Below are 15,369 nucleotides of genomic sequence, written 5' to 3' on the forward strand. Positions count from 1 at the left end.
TTTTGAAGTACTCTTGTACAAATAATGATGGCATTATTGTAATCACCTTGTATATTTATTTGGGTACTATATCCTTGGTCGGGTTGAGTTGGAAGTGTTGATCATTTGGAGTATGTGCTTGAATTATATTGGTTTTTCTATCTTGGGGTATGTCAGAAGTAGTACTTCAGTGAAAAGACTTTTTGGCAGGGGATATTATTTTTTACCAGCCAGTGGTGTTTGGTTTTGATTTGAAAGAGGCTAGCTTTATCAACACATATGCTAATGATTTACTTGCCTTATCCTTTTTGTTTGTAGCCTTGAGAAATTCCAGGAGAGTCTTTTTGTTAGAGAGAAAATACAGTCTTTATATGGAAAACTATGAGTGCTTTTCTTCTTAAAACACAGAAGCTCTTTATCTTTCGATCTGCTAGGTTTACTAATCAACATAGGTATCAGCTTTGCTTTTCTTTTCATTCCTTCTCTCCAAAATTATGGGGCAGATCTTCGGAAATCATAAAGGCAAATGAATGGGACAAACACTTATCTATTTTGCAGAAGTGCTTTATAAATGTGGTTTTTTCTTCAACTGCTCCTCCATGCTATTGCTATACTGGACTTTGAATCTAAGAGAACTTATTTCTAGTGCTACCTGAACCAATAACTAGTTATATAACCTCGTGGAAATCATTTTCCCTTTCTTGGCTCAAGTTCCTTTGGTTAAAGAAAAGCTATAGACTATCCTAAAGCTCTTCGCATTTTAAACATTCTATCATATTCTTGTTTTAGTGCTTCAACTAGACTGTCAGCTCATCAAGGCAAGGATTTCATCTTACTTTTGTAGTTCTCACAGTATATTGCATAGCACATTGTATATGATAATCAAAATTTGTCAACAACCATAATTCTCAAATCTCAACTTTCCAAGAATCAGTCTTCCCATACAGGGATGTCCTGGTCATAGTTCCCTATTTCCAATCATCTGTCTTTGAAGTCAATCAAATAAAAACTAAAGACTTCCAGGGACCTGTATGGCCCTATATGATCTGACTCGAATCCCCTTTATACATTTCTAACCTCACCCTCTACCACTCTTTCCCCTTGCTCCTTCAACTACAGCCACACTGACTTTGCTGTCCCTGGAACACGTTAAGTATGTTCCTCCAAGTGTTTGCACTTTTTGTTTACTCTTCCTCAAATGCTCTTCCCCAAGATATCTGTACTACTAATTTCTTTACCTTCTTCAAGTTTTTGGTCATTCTCAATGAGAGCCACTTTGACCAACTTGTTAGAATTAAAACTGCATGCCCCTTTCTCTGGCACTCATAATTAGGTTATATTCCCAGTCCTGAGCTAAACACAAGTTCAGGGCTATAGATGTTGCTTTGCCTCACATGGATTTGTCACCTCTCTTCCTCTGGGTGACGGAGATGCAAAGGATTACTCAAAGCCCATTTCCTCTGAGCAGTGAGACACCCTGAAGGGGTTAACTTCCCAGAACCCTCAAGAGAGAGGCATTCCTCCTTTGGGAAATTAACACTGAGCTGGGGTTCCTGTCTCCGTATTTATTCTCCAGGCCAGAAAGTTACAGACAAAGAACATAGGTGGAGTTATTTTTAAGTATAGTTTAACAACAGAAGCTGGTAACATCAAAGAAATAACAAGTGACATTCCATAATGCAATTTGCAAAAGGTTAAGTCAATCCAGCAACAAAAGTTTGTTCTTAGCAAACATTTTCTTCCCCTACAGCAATTTCCTCAGTATTTTTACATAACAATAAAGGAACTTTCTTAACATATCAATCAGTAGGTTAACATGTCCTTGAGAGCCAGCAACTTTGCTGTGTTACAATTCTATATCCACAACAGAGACTTTAACCTGGGGAAAGTTTCCTGTCTTTTGCAAACTTGACATTTCTGTATGTAATTTTTAAAAGTTAGGTTATACCTGAAACAACAGGGCTTTGAAAACTAGGCCCTGTGAAATACATTTGCTTTTATAAATGTTAGTATACTCCACATATAGTGACTGGCTTTGATGATATAAAATTAAATTTTATAGTACAAAATTTCCCTAAGGTAATTAAATGGAACTATTAATAATATTTTAGCACAAAACATATTCTATTTTAGAAGTAAACATTCTCTTTCTCAGAAATTGGTAGAAGCATTTTTGAGACTCAATTGTGTTATATTTTTATATTAGAATGAATTCATGTGCTTTTTCTTTTTCTTTTTTTTTTTTCTGCATATCTTTTTTTGGTGAAGTGTCTGGATCTTTTCCTATGTTTTCTTTTTTGGGTAGTTTTCTTCCTGAGTTTTGAGAGTTCTTTAATATATCTAGGATATAATAACTTCGTTGGATTTGCAAATTTTTCTCTACAATCTATGTCTTGTCTTTTCATTCTCTTAATTAACAGTGTCTTTCAGAAAAGTTCTTAGTTTTAATCAGTTTCTCAGTTTTGTTTTCATTTTCATCTAGTTTGCCTTTTGATTTCTTCTTTGATCAATGGGTTATTTAGAAGTGTGCTATTTAGGTTCCAAAAATTGGGGGATTTTATAATGTTCTTTGTTTTATATTTTGATAATATAATTCCAGAGAATATTTGTTGTATGATTTAAATCCTTTTAATCTATTGGTACTTACTTTATTGCCCAGATTTATTTATGTCCTCCTAAATGCCTCAGGTACACTTGTTTTTGTTGTAGGACATAGTTAAACTATTTGGAAACAGTTTAAAATTTGAAGCTGCTTTTAAGCTTTATTAGTTGAGACCAGAGCCACCTTCAGTCTGATGCTGATTTTGCTCAGCTGCACTGGAATTACCTTCTGAGTACTGTACCTGATACCCTGGTTATTATGAGGTTTTTCCACTCTAGGTGGTGTGAACATCAGCTATTCTTGGTCCTGGGATGTTTCCCTTTTTCTTTTGGGAGTCTGATTCTCCAGCCTCTGGTGGTTCCCTCACATGCATGCACTGAACAGCACCCCACTGAAGACTGGGGTGGGCTGGGAGTGGGATGGTGGGGAACCCTCTCTGCAACGCTCCAGAGCTCTATTTCTGTGCAGCTTCTTCTTCTGGAGTAATCTTCTCTGTCGACTCTAGTCCCAACCTCCCAACCTCCACAATCCATCTTCTCATCCCGGGTAGACCACCCAGTTCTTTCGGGTTTTTTCCTCCTTGTGCAACATCCTGAAAACTTCAGATGATAAGTCCGAGCAATTGTAAGTCTTACCTTATTTGTTTTATTCTCTGCCAGGGATCACTGTCCTGTAATAACTGATGTCTGAAAATTGTTTCATGTATTTTTTTTGATTTTTAGTTGTTAAAGAAGGAGGGTAAATCCAGTCTGTTACTTTCTTTTGTCTGGAAATAGATGTCCTGTTTATAGATTGTGAAAGTGCTGCTGTAATGTTTTATACCTATGGTTAGAGGAAAAGATATGGTAATCACGTGGATGGAGTTAATAATTTTTGGAAATATAGTTACCATAGCAGTTCTGAGGATCTTCTGACATCTTTCTGCCAAAAAAGTGATTCTGTATCAGCATCTCCCATTTTGTATGTTTTGCAGTTAAAAATCCAAGTCTGCTATGAGAAACTGATCCAGATTAGATCATGTGTTTGGCTTATTCAGCTCTGGCCTGGAGTCAGATTCACCAAGTATAGATGTAGCAATTTAAACCCCACCCTGAGTATAGGCTGCAGCTCCCAGGAAAGAAGAAATTGTGACCTGGGCTGCCACTCCCCATGTGGATTTTATGTTGATAATTTTGGAGGATGGAGGTAAAAAAATTATATGTCGAAATGTGAGAAATAGCACCTTAAACTCAAAATTCAGCATTGTGTCAGAATAATTTGTCATGAAATCTTCTTCAATTGTTATTAGTTACTCCTCTTTGTCCTGTTATATAACAATGGGTACTCGTGCATGCTAATTGATAGTGGATCAGCAACAGAGAGGAGATAAATTATAATAAACAGGCATCAGAGAAATTAGTGAAAAATCAGTTGAAAGGGTACGTAAATAGAGAACATAAATTACAGGAAGTTAGGAGGTAGTGGAATCCTGCTTGAAGAAAATGAACTAGGTTGTCTGCTTTCCAAGGAAGAGCCATACATTATCCCTTTCCTTTCTAATGCAATTTCAGCATAATAATGGGAATTTAACCTTTAGACCTGAGCAATGCATTATTTTCTCACAGACTAGGTGATTGGAAACACAGTTCCCTAAACTAAAGGGAGATGTATAACTGAACTAAGGCAGAAAGCCAGACCTTTTATTTATTTATTTATTTTTGGTTGAAGCAGAATTCTAAATACTTATTTTTTAACTTACCAATTTTTACCTAATTTGAATCTTGAAGCTTCCCAGCCTTTAATAAATTATATTCTTGCTATTTCTGTGAATGTCTTTCTTGTGTAGCTAAGGAAAGGCCTGAGAATTAGTAAGGATCATTGCTGCATTCTCATTGTAATGATTAAGTAGGAGAACCTCTCGGTCATACTTACTAGATAGAGGCAAACAAGTTTAATAGAGAATGCAAAAATCTCCTTTTTTTTGAGGGAGTTTCATCATGTCTCTCAGGAGGAATGTTTCTAGATGGTTGTTCACAGGTTTATAAAAAGAGCTGCTATTCAGTGTTTGTTAGTATGTGTTTGGAGCTATCGATAGATTGAAAAATCAGGTTCCTGGGGCATACTTTAGATTGCATTAAGAGGTGGGAGTGAAATCTACATTTTTGGAGAAGTTTCCCAGATGATTGTTATGCATCTGAAAGTTTGAAGCCATTGTCTAAAGGAATAGGGTTGTGATGGTGTGTAGATCCAACCAACCACTTGGACGTGGGGCAGATGGCTGTCCCAGTGTTGTATGGGAGACATTGCTGGTATATTTATATGCTGCCTTATGTAAATGGTTGTAGTAGAGGAACAGTGTCTCTAAAAGGTCCTGTGTATGCAGTTGGAACCACTGGGATAGGGTAGGGCATGGTCAAGTGGTGGCTGACAGGATGAAGGACAATTCAGACTGAGAATAGACCTTTGTATGTACAATTAGACAGTACTGGGGGGTTTTCAAGAGTGGTGGCAACAGATTTTTAACGTTTTGCATGAATGCTAGTATTGAGAAATCTCATTTATGACATAGTTTCAAAGAGACATTCCAAGGAATAGAGGCTTGGGTGTGTACTCAGCAGTCTCAAAAAAGAGGAAGCTGTTTTGAGAAAGAGTGGTATAAATGTGGATAGCAGTCAGAAAAGAAAGGCTATCAGATCAGTGGAGTCTGGAATCTAATAAAGAGCCATGCTAGTGTAACAGGAATGTAGTATGGACATTTGTAGAGAAAGGTTACAGTAACACGTTTATTAATAATCATCTCAGGGATGTTTTCTATGACATGTATAAAATTTATCATTTCAACTGAAAATATAAGAATTGGGAAAATCATTTCATCTCTTTGAGTCTCAAAATGAATAGATTGGATTAGATGTCTTTAGTTCCCACTAACTCAAAATTTTTCTATTCATATTCAATAAATGTTTTAATCTGCAGCTTATGAACTCTAGAGAGAGGGTTGTTTTACAGTTATTTCAACCTATATTTATTTTCTAGTAAGTAATATCTTTTTAATTAAAGTCTAAATACACATTGAAAATTGAATGTCACATAGCTCACACTAAAGTGAGCATGAACTGTTGAGCAGAACTGTAGATCACTAGTTCCAACAAAGGAAATGTGCTCAAAAACTCATGAGAAGTAGCCTCAGAGTAATGATTTTTTTTTCTTAGTGTAATGGTAAAGACTCTGAGGTAATGATCAACTTGAGTTTTTAAATGTTATTTAGTCTTCCTGCCAAAACCCAGGGTATTTTATAAAAGTCTTCCTATGGAACTGTGTAGCATTCTCAAGCAATAAAAATCACTTCTAGCACATGTATTTTGCAGAGAATATGGTCAACTAGAGCCACTCTACCTCCAATATTTGGGTTGTATTTGGTACTATAATCAAGGAGAAACTAATCAGGATCTAGACATTTAGAAATAATTCAAGATTCTGTACCTTGAATTCTGAACTTGGAGCAAATACTGATAAGAATGCAGAATTTTTCTTATCTAATATATCAACTTTGATATAAAGAGGTGATTTGTCCTTTTTGAGTTAATGTGGATTTTTACTCTGTTCATCTACAACTATCTTGTGTGTTTTCTCTCCTGTGTCCCTTTTGTTATTGAGGCCAGTCCACTCATTCATTCTTTCATTCATTTACTTGTCAGACATTAATTGAGAGACTACTTTGTTCCAAACACAGTACCAGGTGCTAGAGATATAAGTTTTTTTCTGGTCCTTTTTTTCCTCCTATTTGTTTTAAAATAATCCATAAAGCTGTTCTTCTAAATCAGTTGTTTTTCTTTCAGGATTGTCCATTCCGTTATTTAGTGCTCTGTTCTAAAGAATAAGGGCCAATCTGCTGTTATAAAAACAAAAAACAAACATCTTCCAAATACAGAAGCTTAAATGATAAGGAAGTTTAGAAGCAGGAGGTCTGGCTACAGGGCACTATTCTGTGAAGTTATTCAGGGATCCATGTTTCTTACCTCTTGTTCTGCTATTCTCTAGACTGTTATTCTTATCTGCAGAGTCAAAGCTGGGCTACTTTGTCGGAGTTCAAGCCACATTACAGGCAAGAAAAATACTTCAGGCAAGAAATTTCTTCTAAGGCAAGGCAGGGAAAAATTTGATACATCGCTTTCCTTGCTAAGAACTTAGTCACATGGCGGTACTTAGCAATAAGGAAGGTTGGAAAAGTAATCTCTAGTTTTATGATCAAGTGCTGAGGAAGAAGGGGAAAAGAATTTAAGGAGGTCAACAAGCAGTTGGCCACTCATGCCTGTACTAAATTGGCAGCTTGTATGATTTCAGGAGCTTATCCCAGTCCAAGGAGCTTGACCTCTCACACATGCATAGCACTTGATTTTCAGTTTGTTGGAAGAAGTGACTGTGATATAGAAATACTTTCAAATGAAAATTTTTTGTTGTAAAGTGTTCTTTTTGAAGTTAAGGTATTCTTAAAAATAGCTAACTTTTCTTCTATATTAATTTTAACAATAGTTCAATGCTGATATATAAATATATGATACATATATGTAAGTATAAATATGCATACTTATTGATGGAAATTTGGAAAATAAATACATATATAAGAAAATATGTCATAATGCCATATTTTAGAAATTACCATTGTTAACATTTTTAGGTATTTCCCTTATGTCTTTCCTATGTCAATGGGTGGTCTTTTTTCCCTTCATTTTACTTGTGGCATAATTCATGGATAGAAAATATATTTAATGGTAGACATGATAGACCCAATCAGTTTTGGGTTTTGTACCATTCTGTTAAAGTTTATATTATTTATATATCATACAGATTTACCCCAAATTAATTTTCTTACAATTGTACTTTTCTATTGTATCAAATGTTTTTAGTTTTGTTAAATTTTTCATACTTTTTTTCTACTGAAGTAGGACTGCAGTATTTAACACATCCTGCCAGTCATTGCTTATCCCCTTTGTTCCAGAGTCTTCAATTTAAATGTTTTTCTTTGCCAGATGTAGATTTTTGCCAGACTTAGATGTGACTTTTAAAAGAGTAGGAATATACTCCTCTAAGCCAGATGTCTGCTATGTATAAGCATTGATTTTTTTCCCTCTAAGAATAAATTTATTTCTTTTGTTGTTTGTTTGTCATGGCCTCTTGAAGTTCTCAGGCTAATCATCATTATAGATTAAAAAAAAAGCAGGTTCATATTTCTCCTAAAATGCGGTGAATCAATTTATATTACTGTTTGGAGTATGTACTAAGTGATTTATTCTTTAATTTTGAATTCTGTATACAGTGGTCGCACATTCACTAATAGCAATCCATTGTGGTCTTTGAACTACTTCAGTTATTCTGCAAAGTTTTCCTCATTTTTAAAAGTATTAACATAATGTGTTATGGACAATTTTGGAAAAAGGAAAAAGATTATTCTTTTCATACCAATAACACAAAAACATTATTTTTGTGCATTACCTTTCAGACTTCAATATAAACTTATTTAATGTGATTGTAATCATATGTAATATAGTTTTCACTTAATATTTTTCAATATTGGTTGTTGCCATGGATGTGAATTATAAGATGATATTTTAAAAACTGCAGTCCTCCCCACAATCATTGTAAATATTCACGAACTCCCCCATAACATACTTGAGAGAATTCTTCTTTTACTGTCATCATATAACCAAATTTAAATTTTTCCGTGTTTAACATTTTACAGGGTAAAAAAATTTTACAAATAGTTTTTTTAAGTATTGTTTGATTTATATACCACTTTACTTCCATTTGTGAATTTTAATCAAATACCTGTTCTTGGTTTACTATTTCTCCTTTGTTCAACATTAAATAGCTTGTAAAATAAATAAATATTAAGCCATGTGAAGAGATGTGACCGTTTTCTTTTGACCGCTGCATTTTGACCAGTTTCTTCAGTCATAAATATAATAGTAAATTTTCTAATGAGAAATATCTTATGCAAAACTGCAAATAAAAAAAAATAATCTATTGTATTTTTTTAAATGCATCCTTTAGTTGGGCAGATTTTTAAATGCAAGAGATTAGAATGTCATAAATAAGCCTTGTATTATTTTAAGAGAACGTATAGAGGAAGGGGTTGTATATTAGTAAAATACAATTACTGACCCATGTGTGAATTGCTGACCAAGATTGGTAAAGCATTGAGTTCTAAAAGTTTTCTCCTATCTTCATGTTAAACAGTGGAAAGATTTACCATATGGTCAAATAACATCTTCATCAGGTTCTCAACAGGATACCTTAGTTAATTTCCAGCTGAGTGCTTGACAGGATTTTCTCTTTGGCTGACTGGTTGGAGGAGAGTCTAGACACTGAGAGGCCAGGCTTTCGCGGGGCCTCATAACATCATTATTGTGCATGTTGGGCAGGAGCAGCTTCCTCTGATGTAGGGGCTCCATGCCCAAACAACGAAGACAAAGGCATAGCTTTTGTTCTCAAAGAGGAGCCAATCCAGCTGCTGCACACTGTGAAAAACCTTTTATGAAAGAGGAAAAAAAACTTTCCTGGAAGGTGAAGGGTTAGCAGTTTAACCTCTGACCATAAGATAAGCCAGTAAGTAGGAAAAAGTGTTGGGTAGGGTAGGAGAATAAGAGGAGAAACCTCCATCGAGGTGTCTGTGCTGTGTTTATAAAAACAGGTGAAGCAAGTGACTGTCAGAGATGGATACTTAAGTTCAAATACATGCATATTTCCAAATGTGTCTTCTGATTCAATATTCTTAAACATAAGTGTTTAACTTCCTAATTCGAAGATTGTATATTGCTGACCAATCACACTGTAAATTGAAGAAACAACAGAAGTGTAATGTTTTTCTTTTGCTTTTTCGCGAACTTAAGAAACTGCATTATGGACTTCTGGCAAGCTCTGAATATTTACTTTCTGTGAGGATAAAAGCCTCTTGATCCTTTTTCTTCATTGTTTTCCCAAATTTCCGTATTTAATGTGATTATGTGTCTTTACGGAAATAGAGAGAGAGGCTAGTGCACGTCTCTGGTACGTATTAAGACTTTCTCCCATTTGGTCTGCGGCATTTGGGTGCCTGTTCTGTTAATACATGGTCTTTGAGTGGTCAGGGAGGAGCTAGCTGCAATCCCAGTGTAAAAAGAAGCTGGAGACGTCCGTCTGATCTTGTATTATCAGCGCTGGGAACTTAGGGGCCGGGACTGCCGGGGTGAGCGGCGGCTGCAGCTGCGGCAGGACTGCCCGCCAGGGCTCGGGGCCGCGCCGGGAACCTCGCGGGGCGGGCGGGCACTTCACCCCCGGCCTGGCCGCCTGCGCCCCGGGGAGGCCGTCCGCGCGCGCCGGGACCAGCAGCAGGAGCAGCGGCCACGGCAGCCTGGAGGGGGACGCCGACGACTTCTTCACCGCCAGGACCTCCTTCTTCAGGAGGGCGCCGCAGGGCAAGCCCCGCGCGGGCCAGCAAGATGTGGAGAAAGAGCAGGAAACCCACAGTTACCTCAGCCAAGAGGGAATCGAAGAGAAAGTTCATACATACGATTTAGAAGTCGCCGAAAAGTCAAAGATGACCTTGAATTCAAATGGGGTGGACACCGGCTTCATCACAGTCCAGGTGGAGCTCTGCAAACCTCCACAGACTTCCAGCCCCGCTGGAACCTCGCTCCTGGTCGCAGCGGCGGTGAGAACAGCTTCATGTCAGCAGCGCACACTGTCGGGGAAGTGACTGAGGCCCTGCTCAGAAAGTTTCTTGTGACCGAGAGCCCTGCCAAGCGTTGTCAGCGGGAAGACCAAGTCTGTGCCTGCGAGCTCTCAGACCGAGAGCATCCGCTCTACCTGCGGTTGGTAGCGGGGCCCAGAACAGACACACGTGGTTCTGTTCTTCGTGAACGTGAAATTGGAGCGTGGGAAGCCCTGAGCCTTCCAGAACCACAGAACTGCGTGCGCATCTGGACAAGGAAGAAGCCGAGCAGCTGCAGAACCTGAAGAAGCGCCGCAGCCTGCAGACAAGCTGGAAGAAGCCCGATTAAAGCGCAGGGCTCCCTGCCAGGAACATTCTGTCCATGTGAATCGGAAGGCACAGAAATCTGGGAACTGCGAGGAATTCGTGAAGGATTTTGTGGGGGTTTGACAAAGAAAGTGAAGAGCACGTTGGAAGAAGGCACGTGCAGAGGTGGCGAGCTCCTGAGGCTGGGGAAGGTAGAGGAGAAGGGCGTGTTTGCTTGTGAGTGAGTTTAAAGCTTGCAGTGTTGAGATGTTAAACCCATTTTAGGGTTGCTTGACTTCCTGGTGGGTAAAATGTGGGAACAGAGCCAAAGAGGTGGAGCCGAACCAAAAGGAGGGGTCCCATGAGGTCCGCACCTGACTGGAGAATCAGGCAGGGGATCTTACAAACCGAGACGGAGGTGGGCCTCAGGCAGCTGCATCTGACCTGTTTTCCTCTTGCAGTGGAAGCTACGGAGTGGTGCAGCTTCTCAGTACAGGCAGGGGAATGGCCATTGGCTGACTCCTGTTAAGTGATATATGTAGTTTTTCCCCAGAGGTGGTTTTCAAAGTTGAAAAGGATTTTGGGCGGGGGCAGCTGTTTTTCCTTTGACTGTCAGCTAGGAGGTTTATCAAGTAAAGGGCTCACAGCACACTTTTGTGACAGTCACTCCCTGTTATTCCTCCCTTTCTTTCCCTTGTCTTCCCTTGCCCTCCCTACTCCTTTCCTTCCCTCTCCTCACTTCTTTTCTTTCTCCTTTTCTTTTATAAGGTGAAGTCTGTTCTTACACAGTGTAGAACATGGATAGTGATTAAAGACCCCATGCTTCCAGATCTTCAGTTTTAAAGGATGACTAGGCTGTGAGTACAAGGCCCCAAGAAAGAAAGTCCACACATCCAGCTGACCACAACAGGGTTTCATTATGAAAATATTATTACAAAACTGCATGTTTAACCAAAGAAATGAGTGTGCAATAGAAGCCTTCCATGAAACTGGTGAACTAACCTCTTTTTTTGCAGCAACTTATCTGAGAACAGAGGGAAAGGTGTGCTTTGGTTCCAGAGGGGCCTTACAGTCTATTTTTAGTGTAGATATTTTTTGTTTATAAATTCCCACGGAATTGTTAACACTTTGGTGACACCTAATGGATTCTTTTTGAAATTACAAGGTGCTTCAGTTCTTTGCCTCTTAAGGTATCTGTGCCTTTTATTGTATTTCTGTTCCTCTCTTGGTGGCTCTTCTGACTTTTCAGAGAATACCCATCTTGTTGGAGGCAGATTTAAGTGCTGCTTATGCTGTGCCACGTAAATTACTGAGACAATCATATCTTCCTAAGCTTTTAAGGAAAGAAAAAAAAAGTAGAACTAGCTATAAAGTATGTATGGCACATCTTGTTTAATTTTGCATGTAACTTCTTTTTAGTGCATTGGTAAGGTTTTATTGACATTGTCATCCAACACTTTACCTTTATTGTTCAGGGAATGCCTTCACGATTTTTATACTGGTTTTACTATTCAGACTGTGGCTTGGGTTTGAATAGACTGCTATCAACCATTACTCATGCCAGTAAACTTATATTTTGTGAAACCTTTGTTTCTCAAATTAAGACACTGTTAGAACCTAAAGTAGTAGCTGATGGGTATCTGTGATTTTTTTTTCTTTTTTATTTGAAGTAGACTGTCTAAAATAGCCATCCTCATCTATTTTTGTCCGGAACTTCGCTGTCATGTGCACTAAAAACTTCGATTTGGAAAACTTAACTGTATTGAAATTCTGTCAGTTCATGGTTCTGGAAGACTGATGTTCTCTCCCAAACACTGGTTACTGCAGTATCATTTTTAGTGTGTAAGAGAAGAAAAAAGGCCACTAAGGCCAAAGATTTTTAAAAATCATTGTACCAATTCTTATGTTAAATGAAACTGTCTAAGCTTTGCTGTAATACTGTTTTCTCTTCAGTATGTGATGGTACAGGAAAGCTGTTAAATGAAGGGGTAGTATTGCAGGGGAGCATTTTAAATTGCATAAGTTAAAAGTTATAATATTTATAATTATGATGTGTTTGTTTATTTTTATAGGGAAGATTTTTTTCTCCCCTAAAATTGCTTCTGGAATGGCAACATTGTTTCCATTATTAAAAATTGATGTTGTTCATTGAAAAAAAAAATACTGGGAATTTAGTTACAATCTAATTAGAACTGATGGAAGTTAAGTTGTTAATCACTATGTCACCTGCCTGCTTGGATCTACCAGTCTGGAGTAAATGCTTTTCCTTCTTCTGTCCATCAGATATCAGCCTTGAAAAATAATTAAGGTCTCACACACTTCCTCTCCTTTCTAGGCTGTGATAATGTATGTGACTTATTCCTGAGAATAACCGTGTATAAATATGGGTAAGCAACTGCTTGTATTCTGTTATTTGAGGCATATTCTCAGGTTCATTGTGCTATGGTATCATCTTTTTAACCAACTTAATGTTTCTTCTGTTATTATGATTCCCTTTGGTAACAACAGACACTTCTTCCTGTGGCTGCCCAGTATCACTTTTTCCTGGACAGAAAATCAGAAAATGAGAAACAGAGCTAGGTGAGAGCAAGGGAGGAGGAGACAGATTGTTCTGGCTGTTGAGTGATGAGGTAAGAGAGAAGAGATAAGATAAGAAGTAGAAACTGAGAGTGAGTTGAAGGAAAGAGAAAGGAGGTGAAACACGTAAAATGGACAAGTTAGGCAGGAGTGGTGGTGAGCTACAGTGCAGTGTTTTAAGTTTTGAATTAATAAATAGTTGAAGACCATAAATATAAAAAGCTTTTTTCTTTTTTCTTTTTTATTGAAACATAATTGTACATATCTGTGGGGTACAGAGTTGAATATTAATACTTGTGTGCAGTATGTGATGCTCAAATCAGGATAATTAGTATATTTAGCATTATTCAATGCTAGGATATTATTTTCTAGTTAGGAATTATTTCTCAAGACAGAAGTATAGAAGGGGACGGGATTATAAAACACGTGACCTGATATGGGAATGTCCTGGGTGAGGGGAGGTAGTTTATGTGAGGAGAAAGAAAGAGTCAGAAATAACCTCTCATTGTGGCTAATGCATTATCTCCATTCACATGGCCTAATTTCTGCAACTATTTCTCAGCATTTTTTTGTCTATTGCCTTACAATAATGAATACTAATGACAGCTAATACTAATATAAGGTTTCTGATGTGGTGGGCCCTGTTCTCACCAATGCATATATGTATGTGTGTGTATTATCTCCACTCATCCTACCAACATCCCGCAAGGTGGCTGCTATTGTTATCATTACTTTACGGAGGAAAAAAACTGAGGCACTGAGTGTTAAGTAAACTGAGAGAGATGATGGGAAGCTAGTGAGTGGCAGCGCGTGACATGTCTATGTGAAGACTGGCCTCACAACCCAGCCTCTTAACTACCATACCATGAATTTTCTAAGAATTCACTGATGATATAGTTATATGCTGCCTAAGGTTTTAAAGTTTAAATCACGATCTCCCAACTCTTAGATTGTTTTAATTTTGTAGGACTTGTAGAACAACCTTAAACCAGAATTAATTGCTCACTTTCTTAGAGGATAACCTGGTGTTAGAATACACAGCTTAATATAAGGATATTTTTGGTCTGTATCTCATGAATATAAAATTTATTCTTTTTTTCAGTTTGTTTTATCTTTCTAATACAGTTTCTAATCATTATAATTATTTTCTATATGTGTGATTCTGTTTGTTGTTCCAAATGACATAATTCTCTTTTTGATTCCTTTGCTTATCTGTTTTTGTCCTTTTGGCCATCTGGCTTTGTCATTTTTTCTTCCAGGTTGTGATGTGAATACTCTCAAGAAGTTACCAGAATAAAGTAGTGTTCACTATTCCTCAAAACTCTCTGGTGGCTAATACCTTTGAGATTTCAGTTGTCTTTTATGTTGAATCATAGAGTTTTCATATGGCAATATTAACATTTATGAGCTCCAGTAAGTTACTTTGAGTGGTAAACTGTATTCTACAGTAAGTTACTTTTAGTGGTAAACTGTATTCTATTTTGAGGCTGTATTTTTTTTTGATAGTGTGGTTTATTCAGACATCTCAAAAATGTTAAATTTCTGTAATGTACGTATGTATCAATTATGATTAAACAACATGTGTCTGACTTATTTTTTTAAAGTGCCATTCTTAATTTCAGGGAACCTGGTTTGTGAATAATATCAATGTTCATTTTTATTATAAAATGTTACCTTAGAGTCAAAATAATTAGAAGGGATTCTCAGCATACTTAAATGAACTTAGTTGAACAAAAAACATCTTGAGTCTAAAAGCCATCAGAAGAGATAAAAAATATTTCAAGTAGGTGTTTACTTTAAACATGTGATCAACCTTAAAGAATTTTTCCCTTTTCTAATTTAATACAGAGGTTAAAAATAATGGCCCCCAGACACACATTATTTGGCTCATACAATATTTATGAAATGTTTAATTATTTTTCCCAACTTAAAAATTAGGTGATTCTTAAAATTCAAGTTCTGGCTTCTCTTGAAAAATCAGAAGTATCTGTCAACACTGGGCCCACATTCCATATGGCTGGAGCTGAATAATGGCTGCCTTCTTGAGTAGGGGCATGGGATTTATATTTTACTACATTTCCTTCCATTTTCTGTTCTCTCCTATAGGCTCATTCCACTCATTTATTTTACCTATATGTGTAGGTATACCTGCGTACCCTAAAGGTATTTAATCTTGAAATCTCCTTTTCTCCTTTTGTACTTATAAAAAGGGAATATATTTGTGTCATAAATAATAATA

General features: G+C 37.2%; 1 pseudogene; it reads left to right on the plus strand.

The window, feature by feature from the left end:
• Positions 1–5,773: 5,773 nt before the first annotated feature.
• On the plus strand, positions 5,774–10,596 carry LOC134378228 (ras association domain-containing protein 3-like; annotated as a pseudogene).
• The last annotated feature ends 4,773 nt before the right edge of the window (positions 10,597–15,369 follow it).

Source organism: Cynocephalus volans, chromosome 5 (assembly GCF_027409185.1).
Source record: "Cynocephalus volans isolate mCynVol1 chromosome 5, mCynVol1.pri, whole genome shotgun sequence".
Classification (NCBI taxonomy): domain Eukaryota; kingdom Metazoa; phylum Chordata; class Mammalia; order Dermoptera; family Cynocephalidae; genus Cynocephalus; species Cynocephalus volans.